General features: G+C 45.3%; 1 pseudogene; it reads left to right on the forward strand.

The window, feature by feature from the left end:
- The first annotated feature begins 407 nt into the window (after positions 1-407).
- LOC137151122 (urea transporter 2-like) lies at positions 408-17,147 on the forward strand (annotated as a pseudogene).
- Positions 17,148-20,098: the final 2,951 nt, after the last annotated feature.

The following is a 20,098-nucleotide window of genomic DNA, read 5'->3' on the forward strand; positions in this document are numbered from 1 at the left end:
ACTCTCTTGATGCTCACACAGCTCCCCCGTCCCCTGAAGATGCCTTTAAACCTAACTTTGCATAACCTGAAACTAACAACACGGTATGTTTTCCCACAAGCCAAAACTTGCCCACATACAAAGAAAAAGAACTTAGACAACGCTATATATATCAGCACAACCCAATGACTCCAGCCATCATCATCATTAAAAATAAATAAAAAACTCTTCCATGGCTTTGAAAGCAAAACAACTTGCATTTTGAGAACTGTAATAACATTCTCGCCTTTCCTGAAATCCTAAAAAAAAAAAAGGATCTGAAGAGCAACCTGGCTCCTGAAACCAAAACCACTGATGAGAAAAGCACTAAAAACCAGAACAGAGGGACAGCAGGTGTGAAAAGCATCAGCAGAACTGTTTCCTATATCATGGGAGGAATGAACGGGTCCGGAGATGGTTCTGAAGGTAAAGCAATTACCGGTGATAACTATTGAATAAACAGTGTAGCCAGTTGTTTGACTACCGTTGCGGTTCATTCTTAAAAGTGTTCAAGAGATCAAATAAGCACCAGATTTGTTATCTAAAGACAAAACAGTACAATAGGAAAAGGAGGTATACAGCACATTCACCTTATGTAGAAAATGTGCTTCAAAGACACGCATTTCCGTTAGTAGTACTTACAGTATGGCTTTACAAGTTACCAAACACTTTACACATCACTTGAACTTTAAGTTTAACCCACTAGTGGTGCCAGCTTTGTCCTTGGTACCTCCCTGTACTTTCCCACCTCTCATTTGAATACTACGTTCCAAGTGTTGATGAGCCATAACAGTGCTCCTGACCTGTGCTTGGTACAAAGTATTCAGGAATCTTTACTGTGACAAGTTTCCTATTTTCTAATGCCAAAGCTGACTTCAGCTTTGCAAAGTGTTGTGGGATGCTTGACCTGAGCAAACAGAAATTGTGGGAAGAGCGTAATGCATTTAATTAATGTAACTTTCCAACACCAGTATATGTCATGTATATTACATAAATACCATCCACATAATATCTATTAAGGTGGTGTATATTACACCGAACATATATGCATTGGCAAATACAATCATTATACTTCGAAAGCTGTGAGTGTTAATTGGTATCTTCTCATTGGCTAGATCATACATTTAGCATGCTCTAAATAAGGGGAGATATGTTGGTGCAAGTCTCTAGGGGGAGCACCAGCAGCCATTGCACCTTATAGAGCCCCAGGATTGGGACTTGCAGCACGGAATAATTTGCAACACTCTTTTCAGCCATCAGGAATCAGCCACCTTGGGATGGGGGACTAGGTCCAAAGGACCCTGCTGGAGGCCTCAGGGTCCTGTCACACTTGTCCCAGGAGAGAAGCAGGGGAGAAGTCCTCCAAGCAGGCTAGAGTGGCTGCAGGGGAAGCAGCCAACCAGAGAGGCTGCAGGGAGCAGCCAGTCAGGGACTAGGAGGGCCCTATAAAAAGGAGCTGCAGAGCCAGGGGACAAGCAGTTCCTTGCAGGAGCTGAAGGAGTGTGGTTGGTGTGTCTGGCTGATTGAGAGAGCAACCAGAAGGACCTCAAACAAGCCAGTGTAGACAGAAGCCTGGGAGAGAAAGAAGGAGCTCTGGGCCGGTTGCTGAGACTGCACAAAGACAAGGCCCTGAGGCAAGGGTGAAGGTGGTGCGGGCCATGGAGAAACAGGGAATTTGAGCAGCTTGCACCAATTTAACTGCCATTGTGGGGCATGGTGGGCTGGTTTCTAAAATGCAGCAACAGTCAATGTAAGCAATGCAGTGTCTACACTGACACTGCGTCTACCTAATTACATCGACTTAAGCACTACGCCTCTCACAGAGGTGGAGTTCAGTCGGTGTAATAGGTAAGTTACATCGAGGTGAGCTACATTCTAGTTTAGATGCTTACAGTTAGGTCAACGTAAGCTACCTTACATCAGCTTAACCCTGTAGTGTAGACCAGACCTGATACATTTCCTTCTTTCTTTCATTGCAAAAGGGTTTTGCTTTCTTATGTTTTCCTAGAGAGACTTGTTTTATTTCCACCTAAATTTTGGTGTGTGGCTGAATGACCCATAATGAGCAACATTCTCACCACCATTTGCTGTGCAACTTTTGAGCATCATAAAATAAGCCAGTTTGTACTAGTATAATCCAATGTGTTTTATAATAGGGAACTCTGCCAACTACACACTACAGCAGTTAGCTTTTCACACGCCAGATCTAAAAGTTTTCCTAGAATGTGATAAATCTGAGATGGTTTTTACAGACTTGTTGATACATTGTCCCAGTTCCACAGCTGGCTGCAATAATTGTTCAGAGTATTTTGAAAAAGAATCCCAGGATTGGTTGGGTCAGTTACTTAGCTTGCCAGCTCTTTGGGGCAGGGATCATCTTTTCATTAGGTTTCTTGTCACTGGAAACTTAACCCGTATATGAATGTACAGCACCTAGCACAATGTGGCTCCAATCCTGATTGGATTTCTAGATGCTAAGAGGGCTGGAGAAAATTCCTTACATGAGAGACTTGAAGAAATCCATCTGGTTAGCTTATCAAAAAGAAGAATGAGAGGAGACTTGCTTACAGTGTCTTTCATAGGAAGAAAATACTATGAGAAAGGCCGAACAAAAACCGATGGCTGGAAGTAGAAGTCAGACAAAGTCAAATTAGAAATAAGACACAGATTTTTAACAGTGAGGATGATCAGCGATTGGAACAATTTACCAAGGGAAATGATGGCTTGGCTTCTCCATCTTTTGATGTCTTCAAGTCAAGACTGGATGCCTTTCTCTAAGATATTTTAGTAAAACATGTCATTGCGCTCTGTGTAGGGGTAACTGGATGAAATCTAAACGGCTGTGAAAGGACTACATGCTTTAATGGGCTCTTCTGGCCTTAAACTCTAGGAATCCATGCTACTGCAACACAAATAAAATAAGAATATCCCTCTGCTTCTTCATTCTGATCATCTTTCCTCTTTCAGGTAAACCTCTCTTGTTTCAGTTTATTGACTGGGTCTTGCGCGGGACATCCCAGGTGATGTGTGTCAATAACCCTCTCAGTGGGTGTATTATGATTGCTGGGCTCCTGATCCAAAATCCCTGGTGGGCACTCACCGGCTGTTTGGGAACATCTGTCTCAACTTTAGCAGCACTTATCCTGAGTCAGGACAGGTAAGTTTATTTCTTGTGGGTTGTTCTTTGTACTGAACAAATTCACATGTGAACTTTGATGACTTAAAACAAACATTCTTTGGCTGTGCTAAGCAAACAGCAGGGCTTTAGCTCAAAGAACCTGGAATAAAGAATAGATATGGACTCAAATCAAAATCACAGAGCCAAACACATCTACACTTTGGTTTCCCAATTGAACTCTCCAGATCTTTCAAGTTAAAAATAATACTTTTAATAGTTACTTATATTGTTGTTCACACCACTTATTATAAAAATAGAAATAACTTTAAAAATCTGATTTATTCTTCTCTGTTTAAGCAGTTGGTTTCCTTTTTATTGTCTCGGCTTGGGAACGTTCCAGCAGCACTGTAATCCCAATTGCATTTAGGGAACCCAGTTACCACCCGTTTCCATTGGCATTTTTCAATTTATTTTTATGGAAACACTTAGGTAGGTCTTGGGTTTTGTTGCTGTAGCTGGTCCCTGTTAGAAGGGCCTCCGAACATGGTCAACTGCTACCAAGCCTTGAGTAGATCAAGGTTTTGCTAAAAGTCCCAGCTGTTTACCTGTCAGAATCACCATATTGATCATTGCTTTCCACTCCTTGAGACACAGGACTTCCATAAATTACATTACAGTTCACACACACGCTTTCGCAGGGGCTTGAAGGGACGTTATCTGGATAGTGTAATCAGGATCTTCTAATACATTTTCAAGTGAACATAAAGTCTCATCTGTCTTCCACAGATCAGCCATAGCAACAGGGCTTCATGGCTATAATGGAACCTTATTGGGATTGCTCATGGCTGTGTTTTCTGACAAAGGAGACTATTACTGGTGGCTTCTACTGCCTGTTGTTGTTACATCCATGGCATGGTAAGTTGCCTTTGCTCTGTTTTTAATGTGCAATCCTAAACATTTTCTACTCTGTTTTATCTTTTTTCTTTTCCTGACCCATCAGTTACATACTGTATCTTACTTATATTTTTAACCAATACAACTTGAAAAAAAAACATAATTACAGCTGGGCAAATAAAGCTAAAAATTTCTACTAATACTAATGTTCAGTTTTCAAAACATCACATTTTTTCTGTTCACGTTCTCTAGAGGTCAATGTGTGTGGGGGGAGGGGTGGAGGCAATGAGTCTTCTAAGATCCACCCACAATCTAAGCTCCACCCACTTAAGACGTCAAAATATGACACCACTCACAATAGCTTGTGAAGATGTTCAGTGTAGGATCCTGTGTCTTCAATGGGGTTCCACTAGGGACTGTGGGTTCAGGACTGGCCTTAGTAGATCTTGGATGCCCTACTGGAATTCTCAAACTTAGTGGGGCATAGATGCCTGATCCAGTACATTCTGCAGATCTTCACAATATGATCATCCTTTTCCTTTTCTAAGAGTGTCGTTCAACGGTGAAATAGTTAATGAGGTGACAAAATTATCATTAGACTTCTTGCTCTTATATTAATGGAATATAATCAACCAAGGCTTCTGCCATTATCTGAATGACCTAGAACTAGGGGCAAGTTCTGGATCTGAACTTTTACAGCCTGGGACAATTTCTCTCTTTCTAATCAGTTTGCACATTAGACACCTAAATTTGTGTGTGCAGTCCTATTCCTGATGAAGTTCATGACAAAACTCCCATTGACTTCAGCGGAAGCAAGATTGTCCCAGTATGCTTTTAGAAAATGAGTGGACATTATAGCTAGTTAATTTGGGGATAAGGAGCAAATCTTTAAACATCCCATTAGGAGTTAGGTGCCTAAATATGGTTGAGGATCTGGGCCAAAGTCCCATACTTTTGGTTGCTTTGCTTACTACTAGAGGCTATCCCGATTGGTGTAAGTGATCACTTGCAATACCAGTCACGTATAAAGACAGGTAATGTGGTTTCTCTTCAATCTAGTCATTATAAACCCTAAGGGTAAAAGGAGGGTACAGAAAACAACCATAGGTAACAGATGCCATCACAAGAGATGGACAGAGAGAAATCTACACACAGATTGTTCTCTTTTTGGGTTCAGCCAGTTTCAGGAGAAGGTGTTTCTCCACCACTCTGTGAAATTTATCATTGTTGTCTGATAGATCTTGTTGTTCTTCTCTTTTCAGCCCCATTCTTTCCAGTGCTTTAGGCTCAGTCTTCAGTAAATGGGACCTTCCTGTTCTCACTCTACCTTTCAACATGGCCGTGTCTCTCTACTTGGCTGCCACTGGGCACTATAACCTCTTCTTCCCAACAGCGCTTATTCAGCCTGTAACATCGGTGCCCAACATCACCTGATCTGACATCAAAGTGTTACTGGTAAGGTCCACTGAAGGCAAAATCATTCCACTCCATTACAAATAGTGTCCAGGAAAGAAGGGTATTAAATTCTGCATAATCCAAAACATAGAGCACAGAATTACATAAAAGGGAACTGGAATAGGTTTGGATGATGGCAGGGAAGGTTCCATAACCGATGACAAAGCAAACTGATGTCTAATATTTTTACCTACAGAATAGGTGTATAGCATGGCCAGTGTGGCAAACTTCTTTACTACTGTGCCACAGCACCAAAATCAGAACAAAACCCAAAATATTTTAAATTCCCCATGAAAGGACTTTTTTTTAAAAAAAAAATTTAAAAAATTTAAATTTTATAATGAAATATAAAATAAAATGGAATTCAAAACAAAAAGTCCCTTCAAAACAAAAATGAAAACATTCCATTCCAATAAAGGGAAAGTTTCAATCTTATCACAACACTTGTTTCCCCCCCACCACCAATTTTTTTCTAAAATAAAATGGCATTGAAATTGACACATTCCTAAGGAAATGTTCGATTTTGATGGAACAGCATTTTCCAGTGGAAAACGTACCATTGGAAGACTTCCAACTAGCTCTAATAAAGTATTAGACTACCTCCCCTGTTACAAACCTAACTGTCATTGACTCTTGCATGTACTTTTTTTGTAATTGATTTTGCAGTTGTTAAAATCCATTCCGGTGGGAATTGGTCAGGTGTTTTGTTGTGACAGTCCCTGGACTGGTGGCATTTTTCTGCTTTCTTTGTTCGTGGCATCACCGCTCATCTGCTTGTACGCTGCAGTTGGATCAGCAGTGGGCATGCTAGCAGGTATGATATACACTTTACCCTAAGATCCTCAGCTGGTGTAAATGTAAAGTGTTGGATTTCAGTGGAACTATGCCAATTTATCCCAGCTGGATATCTGGTCCTACACCTTTAGAACTGTTTGACTTTTTTTTTAAAGTCGTCCTATAAATCTACCAGCCTATTTTAACCAGCAGGGTTCTCTGTCTGGTCTGACCTTATGCCAGTTATAGTACTTATATATTTATGCTCTGCATTTCCTCTAAACACGAGTACTGATGTGATAGCTGTCATTTTGTCTGGCACCAGGATTGAACTGGGGACTTTGGGAGCTGAAAAACATGAGTTACTGTGTTTAGAGTGAAGAATAAAGAGATGTAGCTAACGTGAGTAACTGTAGAGATTACAGAGATACAGGACATAATTGTTGGTATGAATGCCAGACTGTTTTTATTTCCTGTTTACACAGACTCTTACCTTCTTACTAAATGCCCCCCAGTAGCCATAGAATCATAATCATAGAAGTGCAAGACTGGAAGGGACCTCGAGAGGTCTTCTAGTCCAGTCCCCTGCACTCAAGGAAGGACTAAATATTATCTAGATCATCCCTGGCAGGTGTTTGTCTAACCTGCTCTTAAAAATGTCCAATGATGGAGATTCCACAACCTCCCTAGGCAATTTACTCCAGTGCTTAACTACCCCGACATTAGGAAGCTCTTCCTAATGTCCAATCTAAACCACCCTTGCTGCAATTTAAGCCCATTGCTTCTAGTCCTAGCCTCAAAGGTTATGGAGAATAATTTTTCTCCCTCCTCCTTGTAACAACCTTTTATGTACTTGAAAACTGTTCTCATGTCCCCCTCAGTCATCTTTTCTTCAAACTGAAAAAACTGGGTTTGTTCAATCTTCCCTCATGGGTCCTATTTTCTAGACCTTTAATCATTTTTGTTGCTCTTCTCTGGACTTTCTCCAATTTGTTCACATCTTTCTTTAAATTTAGTGCCCAGAACTGGACACAATATTCCAGCTGAGGCCATATCAGTGCAGAGTAGAGCAGAAGAATTACTTCTCCTCTCTTGCTTCAACACCCTTGCTAATACATCCCAGAATGTTTGCTTTTTTTGCAACAGTGCAACATATTCAGCTTGTGATCCACTCTGACCCCCAGATCACTTTCCGCAGTACTCCTCACTAGGAATTCATTTCCCGTTTTGAATGTGTGCAGTCGATTGTTCCTTCCTAACTGGAGTACTTTGCATTTGTCCTTAATGAATTTCATTCTATTTACTTCAGACCATTTCTCCAGTTTGTCCACTTGCAACCCCTCCCAGCTTGATATCGTCCACAAACTTTATAAGTGTACTTTCTATGCCATTATCTAAATCATTGATGAAGATATTGAACAGAACTGGACCTGGGACCCCACTCAATATGCCCTTCCAGCTTGACTGTGAGCCACTGATAACTATTCTCTGAGAATGGTTTTCCAACCTGTTATTCACATCTTATAGTAATTCCCTCTAGCTTGTATTTCCCAAGTTTGTTTATGAGAAGGTCATGCAAGACAGTATCAAAAGGCTTATTAAAGTCAAGATATACCACTTCTACCACTTCCTTCGAGCCACAAGGCTTGTTACCCTGTCAAAGAAAGCTATTAGGTTGGTTTGACGTGATTTGTTCTTGACAAATCCATGCTGACTGTTACTTATCACCTTATTATCTTCTAGATGTTTGCAAATTGATTGCCAGCTATTTACTCCATTATCTCTCTGGGTAATGAAGTTAAGCTGACTGATCTGTAATTCCCCGGGTTGTCCTTATTCCCCTTTTTATAGATTGACACTATATTTGCCCTTTTCCAATCCTCTGGAATCTTTCCTGTCTTCCAAGACTTTTCAAAGATAATCGCTAATGGCTCCGATATCTCCTCAGTCAGCTCCTTGAGTGTTCTAGGATGTAATTCATCAGGTCCTGGCAACTTGAAGACATCTACCTTATCTAAGTAATTTTTAACGTGTTCTTTCCCTATTTTAGCCTCAGATCCTACCTCTTTTTCACTGTTAACTATGTTAGACATCCAATTACTACTAAACATTTCGGTGAAAACTGAAACAAAAAGTCATTTCCACATTTTCTGTTTCCCCTCCCTCATTGTTTAACAGGCCTACCCGGTCCTTGGTCTTCCTCTTGCTTCTGATCTATTTGTAGGACGTTTTCTTGTTACCCTTTGTCTTTAGCTGGTTTAATCTTGTTTTGTGCCTTGGCCTTTCTAATTTTATCCCTACATGCTTGTGGTGTTTGTTTATATTCATCCTTTGTAACTTGACCCAGTTTCCAGTTTTTGTAGGACATCCTGAATAGCGGCTCTAAACATCCACAACGAACAGCACAGTAACAGACTTGGCTCAGACACAGGCGGGGACACGTAACTCATAGTTAGTGGGTTACACTGGCAAATGAATGTGTAAAGTGAAGGAGGTGTTGTATTAGCTTAAGTCTTTTCCATAAGGGAGCACACTTAGTATTACCCTGTCCACCTGCCTATTCCATCTTAAGAGTCACATCTTCCATGATGCTATGATGGGACCCATCTGATGAGCATCCCAGCCAGAGCAACCACTGGGGCTTATTTGTCCTGAGACCAGTGACCTTGTTAGGCTCGGCACACTGAGGGGTGAGGGGTATGGGCCAGCTGGATGGGACACTTGGACAGGGAACAAGGGCTTGGGAAATGGAGACCCGGTTCAGTAAACAGCCTGTGTTTTCCAGCTACCGATGGGCTGTGGTCATTGACGTGCAGTAAATGGGAAGCCTGTGTCCTAATGCAGTCATGGGTGAGTTTTAGGGGCGGGGACAGAATGGAATAGCTGGAGGGAGGCTTTAGCTAAGAGACCAGGGTTCATACCCCACCTCTGAGAGAAAGTGATGCTATTTCTGACAGGCAAGTCCGCACTTACTGCAGCCCAGCACCAGGCTGCAGCTCTGGGGTCAGCATTGATGGAGGGAGAGCGCCTCCTACTGAGCCCACAGTTGGCAGCACAGTCGTGGCACAGGGACCCCACTCTGTTCCCTTCAGCACAGCATCCCCTAGCGCCGGGCTGAGGCCCTAGGATCAGCACTGACTGTGACGGGCGCCGCCGCTACCCCACTCTCTGAACCACCTGCAGGCTTTCTAAACCCCGCACGTACCAGAACCTGCTTAGATCCGTGCCCGGTGAGCTCCTGCCTCTGGGAGCATGCGGTTGGCTTATAATTGGGGATAAGGCTTTATCACGGAGGTCATGGAAGTCACGGATTCTGTGCCTTCCAGAAACCTCCCTGAAATTAGCCCTGTCAGCTTCCGCCCTGTGACCTCGGGCCGCAGGGGGGAAGCTGTCAGCTTCTGGGAGCTGCGGAGTTCTCAGAGGGCAGCAGCTCTCGGCAGCTACGGGGATCCCCAGTTCCTGGGCTAATGGCAGGAATGCCATGGCACCCAGCCCTCCCGCCCGCTGCTGTCTGCCGGGGCGAGCGGCAGGGACCACGCGGCTCCTGGCAGCGGGGGCCTCAGCTGCAGTGGGCAGTAGGGACCCCAGGGCTTGGAGCCAGCGTGGGCAGCCAGGGGACCCCGAAGCCCCAAGCCACCATGGAAGAACCCCGCAGCCCCAAGCCGGTGCCGGCGGCGGCCCTGCAACTCTGGGCAGTGGAGGGACTTTGGAGCTCCCAGTCACAGCGAGGGGACCCCGCAACCACAAGCCACAGTGAGGGATGCAAGCCAAGACCCCTCCCAGCCACTGCACCCACCCCCGCTCCCAGCTACACCTCCTCTTCCCACTGGGCAGCTCTTAGCTGCCACCCTCTTGTTTTTAGTAAGTCACAGACAGGTCCCAGGCTTCCATGAATTTGTATGTATTGCCCATGACCTGTCCATGACTTTTACTAAAAATAGCCATGACAAAACCTCACCCTTACTTATAATCCTCATTGCCACCTCTGGGCATGCTTGCTGCTCCTGGAGGGTGAGTTTGAAATAGCCCAGAGGTCCCTGGGGCACTTCATCATAGTCCTCTTCCAATAGGGGTTCTGTTGTTTCTGCTTGCGTAAGGTGATAAGCGAATTAAGTACTTGTTTTTGTTTTTTTTTGCTTGTGGCTACTTTAATTTATCCCCCTCCTGTTTATTCGCCTGTTGATCCAAACAAGCTGCTGGTCACTTTCCCGGCGGGATTCCCCTCTGGGAAAGTCCTGCTCGGGGAGATCCCCGGCCAGAAGTGGAGTTGCTGCCTCCCAAACACTCTTTAAGCCAGGAAGCTGCTCTCTCTGCACAGAGCAATCTTCCATTCCCTGGCCCAGCATCTGCCTGTTACCCAGTGGAGCCCAGCATGGCCCAGGCTCTGCTCCTGACAGCCTTTGTCCTGCTCTGCCTCATGCCGGTGGGGGAGTCTCAGGGAAGGGTGACACAGCTTGTGCAGGGCAGAGGCTCTGGGGCAGTTTTGACATCAGCTGGCTTGGACCCTGGAAGCAGCTGAGAGATTCTGCTGCAGTTTCTATGCCACAGAGCTGAGCTGGCTGTAGGGGGCGCTAGGGAGCAGGCTGTGTACAGATGTGGATCCACCCCTGTCTCTCCCCACACCGTCCATCTCTCCCCCTACCTCACTGGGTACACCTGCACTGCACACTAACCCTGGGATCTGACTGAGGTTTGAGCCCAAACCCCTTTTCTGTCCACACACGTCAGTCTGACTCGGGTCAGCAAGCACTCTGGACTCAGGTTCTAGGTCCCTGCTGAAGGATGGGTCAGAGCTGGAATCTGCTGGTCCAAGCTCTGTCATTTTGCAATGTGGACACAGCTCAAGCCCCAGATCCAAGTCAGAAAATCTGCATAGTGCAGTATGGCTGCCTTAGCATGGCGGGCAATTGTAAACCCAGGTTTAGGATGTAGTGTGTCTTCTCCAGCACTGGCATGCACTGTGGAGTCCATAAATCCAATCTGCCTCTGGGAAAGGGATTATTATTTGGAGAAAATGTAATCTGAATAGAACAGATAAATGCAACAGGTGCTCAAGCTGTATTTGAAAAGAAAATAACACACGTGGGAATGCTTGCTCGGAGGGGAAGCCACTTTAAGTCCTTTCTTGGTTTTCAGAAGTTTGTTTTGCTAACCTCAGCGTTTTGGTTGGGCACAAGAAACCATCAAATCGGTTTAACTCTGCATTACTGAAGTTTTGCATCAGTGAATTGTAAATAGTATAACACATAATGAATAGGGTTGGATTGCAATGAATAACTTGCACACAAAAGCTATTTGACAGTGAAGCTAGTGGTTTCCCGCACAGAAACTAACTCTTTGTCACTGCTACAGCTATTCAACTATGAGTAAGTTTAAGATTTTGTCACGGTTCTTTTTGGTAAAGTCAAGGACAGGCCATGGGCAAAAAGTCATAAAAGCCCGTGACTTATCCCTGACTTTACTACACTAACTGTAACAAAATGGGGTTTGAGGGGGGGTGGAAGAATGATGCTTGAGTAGGGGGATGAGAGTGCCTGCCCCACTGCAGAAGTGGTGGGAGTCCAGCACCCGCTGCTTCTGCAGTTCTGAATTCCCAGTTCCTCCCCCCGCCCCCAGCCTTGGTTCAGAGCTCCCGGCAACCCCCGCCACCCGGCGTGGCTGAAGGCTCCGGGTCCCCCTGCTATCCACCGTGGCTGAGAGCTGCAGGAGCTGCTTGCAACAGCTCGGCGCTCCAGGGCCCCCCGCCAGCTGACAGCTCTGGCCCGCCACCCCGGGGCTGAAGCAGAAAATGCCCTGGAGGCCTGTGAAAGTCACAGAATCTTGTCCTTAATTGAAAATAGTGTTTGTATTACGATAAATAACTTGTAAACAAAAGCTACAGTAAATCGAATTGTGTGCCTCCTAGAACCTAATCCTTTGTTATTGTTACAGCTATTCGACTGTAACCCTTCTGCTGGCTGGAGTCATCAGCAACCTTTTCAACAGTACAAGACAGAACTGGCTCGAGTCTCCACCCAGTAACCTGAGAAAATTATACACCACCCCTGTGCGCCTCTAAGGGGCAATGCTTCCCCTCTTGCAAGCGCAGAGTCAGAATGTAGAAAAGAAATTTTTAATGAAAGGAGTCACCTGGCATTAATTTGGGAAAACACTGCAAGCAGGATTCATAAACATAAAGCCATGAGCGAAACATGCACCCCAGAGTACGTTGGGCAGTGTCTTTTGCCTCAGGTTCTAGGAAGGTTGAGATTTTGTCATGGTTATTTCTAGTAAAAGTCAAGGACAGGTCCTGGGCAGTACACAAACATTCATGGAAGCCCAGGACCTGTCCCTGACTTGTACTAAAATAACGGTGACAAAATGGGGCTGCCGGAGGAAGGACTGAAGCCCGAGCAGGGGGGAATAAGAGCCCCAGCCCTGCTGCAGAAGGTCCAGCACCCACTGTGGCTTGGAGCTCTGGATAATGATCCATGTCAGCAAAGGTCCATGTCGCCTCACGATTGCTTCTCTCCCTTTCTGTGTGCCAAAGAAATTCAAACGCTGCAGTCTAAAGCGTGTGCATTACATCAGTGCGGTAGTCATTGGTCTATTCAACGGTTACCTGAACCATCAAGCAATGCACACAGAGAAACTCTGTGGTCTTCATGCTTTAACCCTTCTTCTTCCTCCGCATTCCATCATTAACATTTATCATCTCTTGTCATTGTGTCACGTCTAAAATCAGGTCTTAATGCTGCACAAGCATTTGCTAGTGCAGACACTTATACCAGCATGGAAGCCCACTGACTACATGATCTGACCTAGGGTTTGGCTCAGCCCTACCTTACAATTTGCATAGATGGTGACGCCTGTGCTTCTCGGATCAAATATCTCTCTTTGCTCACAGTTTACACTCACTTTGCCCTGGGACAAATCGCCAACCTGATACTGGAGTTCTGTATATGGGCGTATATGGTAGGTAGCTAATGTAAAAATTCCATCTAGCAGCATGGAAGATGAGGTAGCATCGTTCATACATTTGTAGGTTCAATAAAGCCATTGTTGTGCACTGCGAAAGGGTTCCAGATTAATGCCACATGCAAGAGGCGTGGGGAATCTTCAGGTCTTTGGTGCTCAGAAAACCTGTGATCAGCAGAAATGCTCCTGTGGAATGAATGCAAAAATTACAAGTATCCGCCATAGCGCTCACGCCCCCCGCATCCAATGATACTAAACCAATGCATCACTTGCATTTAAAAATCCTCCTGCAGCGTTTGCAACCCATATAGTGCAGCCTTGTATTCTGTATAGGTTCCTATACCACCGTCATCGCTGTAGTGTTTGCACACCTTTCAGTAATGCATTAAGTGACATGGCTAATATAGGTCAGGTAGAATTCAGCTCTCTCTCCTCCGCCGGGGGAGAACTGTGTGAAATCTTTTGTTTTGTAAAGGTCCACGCTGCTCTGCGTTGATGTCAGAGAAGGCTGCTTGAAGCGGTGCACCTTCGGCGTGAAGGCTGGTGATGTTGGAGATGGAATTCATGATTGTCCTTAGCGCCTCTGCTCATAGCAGAAAGTGAAACTGATCAGTCTATTTTAATTGCCTATGCAAAGTGTAATGCAAGGAGTAAACAAGCAGTAGAAAGGACGGAGGGAACATTAGGAGGTTCGATGTCAGGACTAGTGATAAAGAGAAAGAAACGTGTTCTGTTAATAACCTGTGATTTTTTTTTTTTTTTACGTGAGTTTCCCTTGATGTGTCTCGCTTGCTTTACAGGCTTGACCACTGCGGCGCCCTTTGCGGAGATCTACTCTGGCTTTTGGGACTATAATAGCATTCTATCCTGCGTTGCAATAGCAGGCACGTTCTATGCGCCCACCTGGCAGACCCACTTGCTAGCAGTTGCCTGCGGTATGCCTGCTATCACCCGTCATTGTCAATGCACCTAGTGCTTGTGAAAGGTGCTAGATGTGCGACCCCAGAGAAAGATTGATTAGGCCTGGTCTACACTGGTGACTTAGGTCGACTTAAGGTCTCTTAATTCGAATTAATTACACCCGCGTCTACACTGACGCCACTGTTAATTCGAATTAAGGTGCCTGTAAAATCGACCTAATAAGACCACCTCTGCAAGTGGTGTAGCGCTTAAATCGAATTAGAGTCAGTATAAACGCAAACTTAGTTAGAGCTAAAATCTGCCATTTAGGCACCAGCCCATGTTTTTCGGTGGGAGGACAGAACCACCACGCACTGAAAAGGGAACTTAGGAAGGGACAGTGCCTCAGGGAAGTACAATCTCATGCTGTCCCCCAATGCACAGTGTGCGTGTGCCCAGCCGCCTGCTCCCAGAGCATGCCCAGCGGGCTGCAGGGGTAGCGCTGGTCAGAAAACAAGGTTGTTTCCTCAGAAAATGTTGAATTGTCAGTGAAATATCAAAAAACCCAAATATTTTGGCTGAGAACTGAAATATTTTAATTCAAAATAGTACCACAGTGCCCCGTAAGAGTGGTAGTTTGGGTGCCTCAGGTTCCCATTCTCCTCTATAGGCTGAGCTCTCTGGCTAGATTATGAGGCACCACTTTCTCCCAGGTGTGTGAGGGGAGAAGGTGCATCATCGGGGTGGTGACACGTCATGGAAGACATAGTCCCCACAAGAGCCGAGCCCAGAGAGGGGCATGAGAGCAAAAAGCACCCACGTGACAGTTTCTATTAGGCAGAGCAGTGCCATTTTGAATAAAAAAATGTCCATTTTCAGTGAAAACTCTAAGCTCTTCTGGTTTTAGGCATTCAGTTTTTCGATGAAGTGTCGAGATTTCCCACACGAAGCAGATGTTTTCTCACAAAAAAATTCATTGAGTCAAAAACCCAAATTTCTTTCGCAGAAGACTTTCAACAGAAAACTTTTAATCAGCTTCATCGATAGGGGGGTGCAGAGGGAGGGGGCAGAGTTATGGGCCTACCTCCCCATCCCTTTTGGGAGAAATTCATACCCCGAGCCATTTTAAACCAGCTTTTTGTTCTGCAAACTCCCTTTCATGCTCAGACGCACCCTGGCAGGTCACAAGGTATGCACGGGAATGTGTCCTCCATCAGTGATGGTCAGAAGTTATGGGCGTGAGGCAGGAATCACGTGGTGACACTCTAGGGCTGGGTATTCAGGAGGTTAGACTAGATGATCATAATGGTCCCTTCAGGCCTGAGGCTACATCTACAGCTCATGTCGGCAAAATTTGTGTCACTCAAGGGTGTGAATATTCCACTCCTCCCGAGTGACATAAGTTACACCAACATAAGCGCTCGTGTGGGCAGGAGAGCTTCTCCCACCACATAGCTTCTGCCGTTGGCGGAGGTGGGTTTTTTTAATGCCAACGGCTGAGCTCTCTCCCGTCGACATGGCGCTTCCCTCACCAGCCACGCTCAGTGGTGCAGCTGTACGGGCAGAGCTGTGCCGCCACGGTGCTGTACGTATGGACATTTCCTTAAAAGCTCTGAATACCAAACATTTGTACCAGGCACTGATCCATAGACAAAACAAGGGGGTGTGTCTGTGAATCTATCAGGAAGAGTAGCCAGAGGGGCATTCGTGGGATCTGGGATTATGGAGCTTTGCTAGCTGTCTAATGCGCTGAGCAAAGACGTTTTAACCTGAAGTTTCTTTTGTCCTTCTCACAGCCTTCTTTGGTGCCTATCTGTCACCAGCACTTGCTAATTGCCTTTCTGTGGTAGGTCTTTTTTTTACTGTTGTTTTCTAGTTTTCAAAGTTCCCATGACTGTTCTGAGACGGCCACCAAGAATGCGCTATGGCCACTAGAGAGACAATGGTGGTGAGATAATATCTTTTATTGGGCCAGCGTCAGTTGGTGAGAGAGACGAGCTTTCGAACTACACAGAGCTGTTCCTCAGGTCTGGGGAAGGTACTCAGAGCAGGGCTACACTTCAAACGCTGCATCGGCACAGCTACAAAGCTTTCATGAAGGCACTCTAAGTCGATGGGAGAGAGCGTCTCCTATTGGTTTAGTTAATCTCCTCCATGCAAGGAGAATAGAGAGGGTGATAATATTCCACCCCCTCAGCAACATAATTCACACCGACATAAGCTATGTCAATGGGAAAAATTCTCTCATCAACATAGCGCCGTCTACACTGACATGGAGGTCGGTTTAATGGTATCACTCAGGGGTGTGGATTATTCCCATCCCTGAGCGATGTAGCGATACCAAAGTAATTTTGTAGTGTAGTCCAGGCCTCAGAGTGTCAGGGCTAAATACAAATTCAAACAGATAGTTCAGCACAAGGAGTTAGCACCTGTTCTAAGAAACCATTCACGGTGAAGTGGTCCATTAACACCCCTGTGGTTATAGGATCAAAACGGGGATTAGTGGTTACAGGTTGTTGTAGTGAGCCACACATCCAGTTTCATACAACATGTGGACACCAGCGTAGTAGGAACTTGATGATACAGGTGACCCATTTCACATTGGACACTCAGCAGCCGTTTGGCCACCAGCTGGCTTTCTGAAAGTCTCTGAAGCCCATCAGACAGCTTGCATGCTACAAGCCATGCAAACACACACACACCTGTTTAACAAAGGGCTGGTTTTGAAGCTCCATGGTTCTTTGTTTTGTATCTATCTATGGTTGAAGAACTAAGCAAACAGACCAGTCAAAACTTTGAGTAGAATGATCCAAGATCCTTTTTCTTTCAGTTTGGGTTGCCAGCCTGCACCTGGCCTTTCTGCTTCTCGGCGCTTCTCTTCCTGCTCCTAACGACAGACAACTCTGCCATCTACAAGCTGCCACTCTGCAAAGTCACTTACCCAGAAGCCAACCATGTCTATTACCTGACAGTGGAAAGAAACAGGAAGGCAACAGCGATGGCAAAATATCAGTCTGACATTGCTTCCTAATGCAGCTGCACAGCTCTGCTCCAATCATGTGAATTAAATCCTACTTGGGACATTTCTAAACAAAACCATATTTAGATGCCCACTGAAGATGATGATTTTCTTTGGTGTATTACAAAATGGATGTTCTGGAAGTTCTGACTTGTAATGGATTTCATTTTAGAATTAAGCTGTCTTGTTCTTAGCTGAGACTTTTACACACTCATTTCATACAACACAGAGAGCTGTAAGAATGGCTGCTTTATTGGAATGCTGATTAATTGCTGGCCCAGAACAGCCTGTCTGTGTTATGTGTAGAGATAGGCGAAGAAGGTGATGCTGGATGCATCTATGGCCAACTATATAGGAAGAGAGAGAGGAGATTGCATTCACAATTCAGAGTTGCTTGAGTTGTTGTTCCTGGTTTGGTCCCGTTCTTGGGTTTAAAAAAAATAAATAAATAACAGCTCCAGATTAAACACATGGATCCAGTTCCAGCTTTTGGTGTTTCCACTGCCCCTCTATGTTTGGGGATGTTTGAATCTGTGGACCTCGCTCTGTAGCGTAGACCAGGGCTAAGCTGTTCAGTGGCCCGGCTGTTTGTAATTTACATCTCAAAGGGAAGGGACAGCAGGTCAAGCAGCTAACGGGAGGGTATGGGAATGGTGTAGCAGGAACCAGGCAGTCTGAGCCCCTGCACTTTCCTGAGACAATTTCCATGGGGTTGGTCTTGTCTGGGAGTTAGGTGCCTTAGTCCCTCTTTCTCTATACCATCTAAAGCAGCATAGACAAGCAAGGAACACACAGTCCAGGAATGGTGACAGGATTTCCCCATGGACAACTGGATGATTAACTTGACACTCGATAAGACAAATGAGGTATTTACTGCTTTTAAAATTCAGCAGGGAAAACATGCAGGGCCTGATCCTGCCTCCATCACATCAGCTTCCTGTTGGCGTAACTCCACTGATCTCAATGGAGTTTCACCTGTATCTAAGTCAGTCCCCAAAACACCAGAAGGATTTTTTTAGGATTCAGGTCTCTTGCAAGGTCAAGTAGGACCACTGTAAAAATGTGTCTTACAGAAAAAGAAAGAAAAGAAACGTGAAACCATTCAGAAACACCTGTGGATCACAGCTTTCTTTTGACCGGTTCACACCAGCATGAGCCATTGTCTTCAACATAGAAACTTCGGGTTGGAGTCTGATCTCATTTCCACCAGTGTTAATCCAGAGTAACTCCACCACTGTCAATAGACTTACTCCATATTGAAACTAATGTGAGAGAGATCAGAGTCTGACTACACCCAGCTGCTGAGACCCTCCCCTTGAAAAGTGTCTCTCTTTGCCTTTTTGGTCCCAGTTCATAACACTCTTACTTTCCAGGTAGCAGGATGGGACATTGTTACCAAGTGATCTTTGGGCTGGAATGCATCGGGCCTGGGTATCATGCCATTTTCCCTCAGATTCCTTAAAACCCCATTCTCACCCTCTTTTCACCTCCCTTTCCAGGCTGTCTGTGTACTGAGCACCAGCTCAACCAACATGACCTCAGATCAGGCATGTCTTCATTTCAGGAATGCTAGTCTCAGGAGCCAGTGTATTGTTAGTATCACTTTCCTTTGCTCATGATGCCCATTATCCCAATCACTCGCAGCTGTAGATGAGACAGAGCCTACCTCTGTAAGGCCATGTCTACACGTAGAGAGCTTAGAGTGGCACAGCTGTACCGCTCCAGCTGCACCACTGCAAGATCTCTTGTGTAGCCGCTCTGTGCCCACGGGGGAGAGCTCTCCAGTCGGCATAATTAAAGCACCCCCAACGAGTGGCTGTCGCTATGTTGGTGGGAGAGCTTCTCCCGCCAACACAGTGCCGTCTACACTATCATTTATGCCAGGGTAACTCCCAGGAGGGAGGCATATTCACACAAGTGTTACCACCATAGACATGGCCTAAGCGTCTATGCTCAAATTTTGCTCCTGTCCATGTAATTCGTCTGCTATGCCAAGTTGATAACTACACCGCCACGACCGGCGTAGAATCAATGCCGCTGGTCGAGGAGATGTCAGGGCAGGTCTACACTACAAAATGAAGTCGACCTGAGTTGCGTCGAAGTAATTGACTCAGTTTTATACGGCCACGCTACACTCCTTGTGTCAGCGACGCACGTCCTCGCCAGGAGTGCTTGCACCGATTTAACTGCCAGCGTGGGGCATCGTGGGACGGTTTCTGAAAGGCAGCAACAATCGAGGTAAGCAACGCGGTGTACCTACTGACACTGCGGCAACCTAACTACATCAGCCTAAGCTCTATGCCTCTCACAGAGGGGGCATTATTAAGCCAGTGTAGTGGGCGAGTTACATCAGTGGGAGCTACATTTTAGTGTAGACGCTTACAGAGTTAAGCCGACGTAGGCTGTCTTACACCGACCTAATTCTGTAGTATAGATCAGGCCTCAGTGTAGACTCTGCATTGCTGACATCCACTGTTGCTGGCTTTCAGAAGCCAACCCGCAATGGCACTGACAGGTCAATCAGTGTAAGCGCTCTGGGTGCGGATGCCCACCGCTGACACAGGAAACAAAGCGTAGACAAGCCCAAGTGATGTGATTTCTGCGGCAGCTGTACGCCGACGTAAGTTAGGTCAATTAATTTTGTAGTGTAGCCCAGCAGCTGTCAGCCGTTCCCGATTACTGCATCCCTTTCCAGAGTCTGATTTGTCTTGTGTACCACCAAGTTTCACCTCACTTGAAAACTGCTTGCTAAATAAAACCATGTCACAGCACACTATTACTGAAAAACGGCTCACAGTCTCATTTTTACCACATCCTTATAAAATAAATCAACGGGAATAGAAATATTCCACGTACATTTCAGTGTATAGCATATACAGCAGTATAAACAGGTGATACGTCTGTATGGAATTTTAGTTTGTCCTGGCTTCGCTAGTGCTTTTTACATAGCCAGTTGTAAACCT

The sequence above is a fragment of the Emydura macquarii genome, unplaced genomic scaffold (assembly GCF_026122565.2).
Source record: "Emydura macquarii macquarii isolate MOO-44397 ecotype Brisbane River unplaced genomic scaffold, CSIRO-AGI_Emac_v2 contig_1045, whole genome shotgun sequence".
Taxonomy (NCBI): domain Eukaryota; kingdom Metazoa; phylum Chordata; order Testudines; family Chelidae; genus Emydura; species Emydura macquarii.